At 35.9% G+C, this 7,423-nt stretch overlaps 1 long non-coding RNA gene across 1 annotated transcript; it reads left to right on the top strand.

Annotated features, from left to right (window-relative positions):
* The first annotated feature begins 555 nt into the window (after positions 1–555).
* On the top strand, positions 556–6,883 carry LOC116666284. Its single transcript, XR_004323046.1, has 3 exons — positions 556–1,618; positions 3,724–3,727; positions 6,871–6,883. It is a non-coding gene; the product is annotated as an uncharacterized LOC116666284 (long non-coding RNA).
* The last annotated feature ends 540 nt before the right edge of the window (positions 6,884–7,423 follow it).

The raw sequence follows: 7,423 nt of genomic DNA, 5'->3' as shown, positions 1-7,423 counted from the left end.
AGGCTTAGTCTTGTGGCTCTGCACCTTTTGTGAAACAATGTTGCCTTTAGCCTGAAATACACAGGAGAACCTATTCTCAAGGCTCTGACCTTTAAGGATATTAACAATTTTCCATTCGTATAAAGATAGAAAGTTGCAGAAGAGAAAATAAATTTGTTTTGTTGGGGGTTTACAGGGACACCATGACCTGGCCCAGGTGGACGGCTGCAAGAACAGAGAATTCCTGCAGCAAGAAGTTTGCAGGAACCAACCACACCTCCTCCCCTATTATTTTGTGTAAAAGGAGCCTGTGTTCTGACTGGAGCAGGATGGTTCTCCAAGACATGAGTCTGCCATCCTCTCGGTCTGCCGGGTTTCTGAATAAACTCGCTATTCCTTGTCCTAACACCTCCTCTCCCGATTTATTGGCCTGTTGTGCAGTGAGCAGAACTGAGTTTGGACACGGTAACAGTATGATGCCTGTTAGCAGGTAAAGGATGTTCATTTCCATTCCTAGTTTGTGAGAATTTTTATCACGAATAGATACTGGATTTTGTAAATTTTTCTGTGTCTGTTGAGATAACCATATTTCTGTTTAATTTGTTGTTACAAGGATTTATTTTAAAATGTGTAAGCAATCTTAAATTGACATTCCACTAGGTCATGATGTATTAGCCTTTTAATATATTGTTGGATTCAATTTGCTAAAATATTCATGGGTATATTGTGGTATCAAGTCAAAATTTCAGTTTGGATTTCCTTTTTGGCCACTGAGGCTGAATATATATTTTATATACTTATTTGCCATCTGTATTCTCTTTGGTAAAATGTCTTTGCACAGATTAGGTCGTTTGTTTTCTTCTTGTTGATTTTTGGTAATTACAGTTATAGAATGTAAATCCTATCTTGAACGTGTTTCGTAGCTATATCCCCCTTTTGCTCAGTTTGCTGTTGGTTTTTTTAGAGTGTTTGTTTTTTATTCTTTAGCAGTGACTTTCACAGAGGAAACTTTAATTTTGATGAAATTCAATGTATCATTTTTTTCTTTTAGGAATCAGATATTTGGTGTCATGGCTATTCGGATAACCCAAGATCATGAATATACTCTCCTATTTTTTACTCTAAGTTTATAGCTTTACATTTTATATTTAGATCTATGATCTGTATTTAGATAACTTTTGCACTAAGCGTTAGGTTCCACTTGTGCGCATACTCGCTACGCTATGGCCTGAAGTAAGCTGAGGCAACAGAGAGGCTTACCTCATTTGTTTCTCATATCTCAAGGTCACTGTCCATCATTGCTGTTTTTAGTGTCAAATACCATGGTTTCATATATTTTCTGGGTTCTTTTTGGTATTTTCAGGAGGGAGAGTAAACCTAATCTCTATTACTCATCTTGGCTAGAGGCAGAATTTCCATATTTTCATACAATGGTATAAATATTGTATTTGAAAAAACTGCATCATGTTTTGAAAAAAAGTGACAAGAATTTCACTCAAATTTACAAACATGGAAATGTGACTTTTGATTATAATCACATTTGTACTAAAGAGGGACGTTTCATTCTCTAAGGGCTGGTGTGCAGATATCCCTTGAAATTAGGTACCGGTATTTTTTGCAATGAGGTATCTAATAAATTGTACACATTTGTTAAATAACCATGAGTTTCTTCTCTGCTCTTTCCTCAATACCCAATATAATAATGACCAATTAAGTCACTTTTATTAGATTACTGAAAGAAATAGTCAAGAGTTTATCTCAATTTCTGAAGCACTTTAATGAAAGTCTTACCTAAAAGTCTAAAAGAAAAAAGAAGAAGAAGGAATTAGACCAACTGGAGAATGAAACAATATTTTCCAAGCAATGTTTTATAACTTGGCAAGGTTCAGTCAGTTGACACTTTTTTCTTAACCTGGACCAATAATAGAATAACATCTCTAAAGTGTTAAAAACAAACAAAAAAAACCTTCAAAATTAATTAAACAGTGTTTAGTACTGCCACCTTAGTCTTTTTATATTGTTCTTTGATTTATTTTTGTTTTGCTTATATAACCTCAGGAGAACATGGTCAGCTGGAGAGAAATGCCACAGAGGTCTAGAAACCTGAAAATAATGTGCAGCCCTGTTGTCTTAGCATCCATAAATTTAGGGACATCAGAGAAAGTACCTTGTGGGGTCTGATCATCCTGTCAACTCAAAAGAAAAGAGAAAGGAGATATGATAATGAGGAAAAGGAAAAGAATAAAGAATACAGTTCATACCTTTCTTAAAATAAAATTGTAGCTTTTTACCTATTAGAACTTCCTGTTCAACTCAGGATTGCTCTAAGGCCTGTGAAACATATGTTACATGTTGAGAGACAACTGCTGTCATATATATTTTTTGTTGTTAATTAGGTCTGATGATTGTGTTTCCAAATATAGACATAGTATTTGACCAACTTTTCTAGTCCTCCTTGAACCTCTTTCAGAATAGACATGGTGCTATGCAGAAGACAAATTGCTGTAAATCACCCTAAGTTAGCCTGTTTGAAATAGACCTCAGTGACAGTGACATAGAATAAATATCAAATGGTAATAATATTATTTTAATTACATAACCATTTTTAGGCCAATCAAACAATAAATTATGTTGGAAAACAAGAAAGTAATTTCATAATAAATAAGAGAATCAATAATGAAAATGGGTCTTTTCTAATAGTCACAAATAATTCTTTTCAGTTGTTTAAAAATACAGGAACATCTTGAAAATATCAAACATATATTTACAAATATCTCACCATAAATTACTGGATGTTTTGGAAGTATTACAAGTTTTATATATTTTAAAATTTTTGGATAGATATTATTGGCCAAATGGGAGACACCCCAGAGAGTTAAAGAGTGTGAATTTATTTAGAAACAAGTTTAATGTATTTGTGTTTTAAAAGCTGCTCTATAAAGCAGGGTCTAAATCTCAGTTTTTCCCTCTCCAAATTTATACAGCCACTATCAATATTTTATGTTTTTTCATATTTTCAATATGTATATTTTCCAACACATCATACACTGTTTTGAATAACATAATGACAGATGCAGACAAATCTCAGTAATAAAGAGAAATTAAATCAGCCCATATCTGCAAATGAACAAAAGGAATCAAAGTAAAAGATCAAAAAAAGATAAAATTCTGTCTGCAAATGCTAGAGGCTTCTGCAAAAACTGAAATGTTTCAAATTAAGCCAACTATTGCATTGTATTCAGAATAATATGCTACTTGAATTTTAAATAACTTCAGGCTTTTTAATATTTGCTATCACCTAATTAATTAATTATGTCAGTACCTTGGCAAACACTATGTCTGTTCTAGGAAGGAAAATAAGAGATTCCAGAAATTATGGTCTATTCTATATGTGTTGTTGACATAATATTATTTTCCTAAATTATTTTTATTTATTTTTAATAGACTTTATTCTTTTAGAGCAGTTTCAGGTTCACAACAGAACTGAGCAAAATTATTTTCCTAAGTTATGTAGGGTTTCTACTTCTTCAAAATTTCATGATTTTTTTTTGAGGTTTTCTTTTGTTAGCTCTCCAGTCTGATAGATTTTTAAATAATCTACACACTGTAGTTTATCACAATTATGTTTTAAAATAATCACTTTAAAAATAACATTATTAGTGTTTAGAATTACATCACTAGGTTTTTAAGTTTTTCAGAGGACACAATTGATTCTTTAATATCAGAACGGCAAAACACCAAAAGGGAAGTTGAGAGAACCCCATTCTTTACTACCCAAGCTACTCGAGAGCCTTCCTGACACCCCATAACCCTGCGCCTTACCTTGCACCAAGTAGAAGATAAACTCCAAGCACCCATAAAAGAACAAAACAAAACCAACAGCTACAACAAAGCCTCCCTTGTGCTCCAAGCAGCACATGGCCTAAACAGTCAGATGTTTCCCGGAGTTGTTTTCCAGGAACTGGGAGTCAGCTGTGTCTAGTTAGAACTGAGCCAGTGACGACTGGATCGGACCACGGATCTTCCACGTGGGCCTGCCTGAATGTCCACTCAGTGACCTCTCAGTGTCAGAGGGCTGGAACTTCCACCCTCAGATCATTTTGTGCCTCTTTTTCCCTTTTTCAGTTTTATTAGCTGGAATTATTACAGTTTGACTGCACATACACATTATATTGCATCTAAATGAATATATACAGTATACTGCACATTTTTTAGTTTACATATGTGTACTGATCATTATTTCTAAGAACAGGTTAGAGCTTTAGCTTTTTAAACTTACCTACTTATCAAAGGAATAAAGCCAAATACAGAGTAAGAATCAACAGAATGCCGTAATGCGATCATAAAGGACAGTCACATGTGCTCACACATATTCAAGGAATCATTAGCTTTTATAAATAAATCTTAAATATGAAGAATTTTTAAAGTAAAAAGAGTTCTAATTGAAAACATAAAGAAAGCTAAAAAGAGATTCTTCTATTAGCAGATCAAATTCAAAGGTTGCTACTTGGACTGTCTTCTTCAACCATATGAAACCTTCATAGATGAGAGGGATGTGACTTCTATTTGAAAATACATGTTCTATAACATTAAACATAATACATTTTAAAGAGCGCAACGCAGATGCTTTAAAATGTAGTCAGTATTCACTGTAAGCCTATTGCCATCATAAATCTATGAGCTGAAGTTTGAGTGTAAAATTTTATTGATACATTGATATACATTGATATATTGATATATTTGCTTTACATTTATGTTTCCATCAACATAGTTCTAACCCTGATTTTGGAATATTTTACAGTGTTCTTTTGAGACGTCTTTTTAAATTCTCATCTAAAATTAAACTAATATGTATCCCATTAATGTAAGCATGTATATATGTGTGTATGTGTTTTATATGTATACACATATCTGGATGGGATATCATATTTATATCTCAGGATACAGATGTCCCACAGACATACCTGTGCACATTATAAATACCTGCTAAAAAGGAGGAAAAATCAGAAACATGAATAATTTACCAAAACAAGAGAATTAAATAGCTTAGGGTGTCCCAGTTTCCAGCATATTCAGATGTTAGCGGTACTTGACAGCTCTTTCCCCGCGCTGTGTTCTCCGCAGGCACCACTGAAAGAGGCCTACGTAGTCATCTTTGAGAACCTGTCTTTGTTTGGGATGCTATAACAAAAAAATCATAAACTGTGCAGTTTATAAACAACAAACATCTGTTTCTCACAGTACTGGAGGCAGGCAATTCCAGGATTACGGAGCTGTCAGAGTCTGGCTGGTGAGGGCCTGCCTCCTGACTCATGGATGTCTTTTCACTGACTTTCCACGTGGCAGAAGAGGGGAGGGATCTCTCTGAGGTCTCATTTATAAGGGCACTAACCTCATTCACGAGGGCTCCACCTGCACAATCTAATCGCCTCCCAAAGACCCCACCTCCAGACAGTATCACACTCGGGACTAGGTCTCAACATATAAATTTTGGGAGATACAAATTTTCAGTGTCTAGCAAGACTAAAAGCAAATCACACTCAGGTATAAAACTCCTTCACTTCCAAATTTATATACAGATATTATTTATTTTTCAGGTAAAATTATGTTAAATGAGTATCGTTGAAGTCCTGAAAGAGAAATGGAACTATAAAATTATACTATAACGTGTGAAGAGGTTTCTCTGGAAGCAGGAACGTGACTTGGCATTTTGCCTCTGTAAACCTGTAAGAGTGGATTACGGTTGTACGTCTGTGAATCCTGGGTTTTCCATTGTCATTGATTGCAGTTGACTTATTCCCTCTAAAACTGTTGATTTGGAAAGAGTCACTTTGAATTCTAAGTCACTCCACTCACTGTATGGGTATGTTGGACCAGGCAGATAGCTAGCTATGAGCAGAGAAAGGGGGGTACAGGCCAAATGGCAAGAAATCCTAAACCTTGTGAGCAATGGGGGTCCTTCGGCAGACAGAGAAAAGCTGGAACCTCTGGACTGATAGGAACTCACACACTTTGGGGTGACAAGTGTCCTGTCCTGGAGGCAGACAAAGAAAAGCGGGAAAAGGCAGGAATGTAACCTTTTGCTAACTATGCCCTCATTACAATAAAATTAGCCTTGCAGATAAGAAGTACCTATTAACATACTGAGACCATGACACTTCTGATCAAGACTAAATAAGGACAAAAATCCCTCCTCCCCCAGGAAGGTGAAGATAGGATGAAAATCAGGGAATAGGACCGCAACTCCCCCCTGCAATGATTTATTATTTGCACCTTATGTAACTAGCTTGCCAAAGAAACTCAGAGCAGCACTCACCTGAGGCTGCCTGTTCCCCCGTTGAGAGCATCCTATTACTTAATAAAGCCTCATTTTATGTTTTTGATCTCCACGTCTCATCTCAGTTCTTTCTGTGAGGAGATAAGAACCCACTCTCTGGTAATAGTTCCTAGGGGTATCTGGTAATAAAAACTAAGAATAGCCTTTTCTAATAAGTATTTACTAAATCATAAATTATTGTGTATTATATATATAGTATTTTATATGAGAAAAAAATTATTGGTAAATTAAAGCCTAATGTCTTCTTTCTCTGTCCATCCACATCAGTACATTTCTATGTATTATATTTATATAAAATAATACTTGTTGACTGAAATAAATGCACAACCTAAAAGCTGAGAGTTGGACATTTCTGAGGACTCAACCCCCTTTGAGCCCAGGATGACAGCCTCCCAGATGGCTCTGAGGGACTGGTCCGAAGAGGTCGGGGAGGAGCCAGGATATATAGGAGCTTTACAACAACCCCCCCAGGAAGTCAGAACATTAAAGATTACTATTAAAGAAAACCAGGCATCTCAAGTTAACGAATTTAGTGCTTTTCTGTGGATGGGAAGGAGCAAACGTCTGGGCTCATTGAAATCATCCCTTTGACAATCACCTAGCTATCTAGGGCCAGTATCCTATCCTTTCACAGTCTGGGTCCCCTCAGGGGGCAGCACTGGGGGTGGCTGCAGAGGCCAGGCTGCCTGCTTGTCTGTACCCTGAGCTCACTGTTGGGGGTGGTGGCAGTGGCTGATGACCTGATGGCTTCAGCATTCTTTGTTTACTGATATGGCTTGCAGTATTTTTCATTCATATGCTTACAATAAGAGTAAGAAACCAAAGAGTGAAGAGAGTTGCTAAATTGTGTAATTAAATTGCAATATAGCATATAACACATATACAGTATCACAATATCCGTACATGCACGACAACATTTGCTGTGGTTCAAAAGGAAGCCATTGTGGCTTAAAATGGCACATAGGTTTTACAGCAACAAAAAAAGAAAGAGTGAACGAAAGAAGGAAGGAAAGAAGGAAAGGAAGGAAGGAAGGAAGGAAAGAAGAGAGTACGAATGTTTTTAGTTAAGACTAGTAATTTGAAGGCAATCATTTGGAAATTCTTATA

Source organism: Camelus ferus, chromosome 10 (assembly GCF_009834535.1).
Source record: "Camelus ferus isolate YT-003-E chromosome 10, BCGSAC_Cfer_1.0, whole genome shotgun sequence".
In the NCBI taxonomy this organism is placed as follows: Eukaryota; Metazoa; Chordata; class Mammalia; order Artiodactyla; family Camelidae; genus Camelus; species Camelus ferus.
Note: the sequence above shows the minus strand (reverse complement) of the source record. Positions and strands in the feature narration are given on the sequence as shown.